This window comes from Lipotes vexillifer, unplaced genomic scaffold, assembly GCF_000442215.2.
Source record: "Lipotes vexillifer unplaced genomic scaffold, Lipotes_vexillifer_v1.1 scaffold847, whole genome shotgun sequence".
Classification (NCBI taxonomy): Eukaryota; Metazoa; Chordata; class Mammalia; order Artiodactyla; family Lipotidae; genus Lipotes; species Lipotes vexillifer.
In genome coordinates this window covers 1,649,425-1,650,331 of record NW_006778821.1, presented here as the reverse complement: position 1 = coordinate 1,650,331, position 907 = coordinate 1,649,425, and positions in this window count along the sequence as shown.

Genomic DNA, 907 nt, shown 5'->3' with positions numbered 1-907 from the left:
AATTTCCCCAGAATGTTTATTTTTGCCCAGCGTGGGGACAATGGCTCACACTGGATATTCCATCACCCATGTTCCTCATCACACTGAGGCCAGAACAGAGGTTTTCTTCCAGCCTAAAACAGGGAGGTGCCATCCATTTGTTAAAATGATATAAATGTTCTCTGCAGCTTGGGCTCCCGGGCAGTAGACAAGCCAAATAAATGCAGAATCGCTCTTTTTTTACTCCAATTCTATGGTTTCAGACAGAATACAATATCTCTCCATTGTCTAACACAGCCCGTCAGCCAACTGGCTGACAGAAAATAATCTTAAATGGACACTTTGAAGACGGGTCAGCCCATGGCTTTTTTCTCATAGGTTTCAATCTTAATAGAAAACTATACTTAGCATTTATGGAACCTTGTCAGTCAAAAATCAGGGGCCGTACTGAGTCACAATCCCTTTTTGCTAAGAGCAAAAGTAGCACTTGGATGCTGTTATTTTTACTATCATTATTAATATTATTTTTGAGAACACAGTATGATGAGCAACCTAATTTTTTTTAGCATTGACTCATTTTTTTTTATCAAAAGCCTATGAAAATTACCAGCTGTGCAGGCTTTGAGCCTCACTTCTCTCATCTATAAAAAGTGGACAGTAATATCCACCTGGCAGAGTTATGAGGGTTAAACAAGAGAGCATTTGTAAAATGATTACCTGATACAGAATCAGTGTTTCTCAAAGATAAGGAGATCTTTCTTTCCTCCTAAGCATATAATCATTCTGGTAGTCAGGTTTTCCTTCCTCCCACAAAAATTCAAGGATGGTCCCTAGACAACCACAGCAAGCAACCCAAGGTTTTCCTCATAACAGGAGGACAATAAATTTTGTTGAATAAATTGAAATGGAGCTTGATGTAACATCTTTC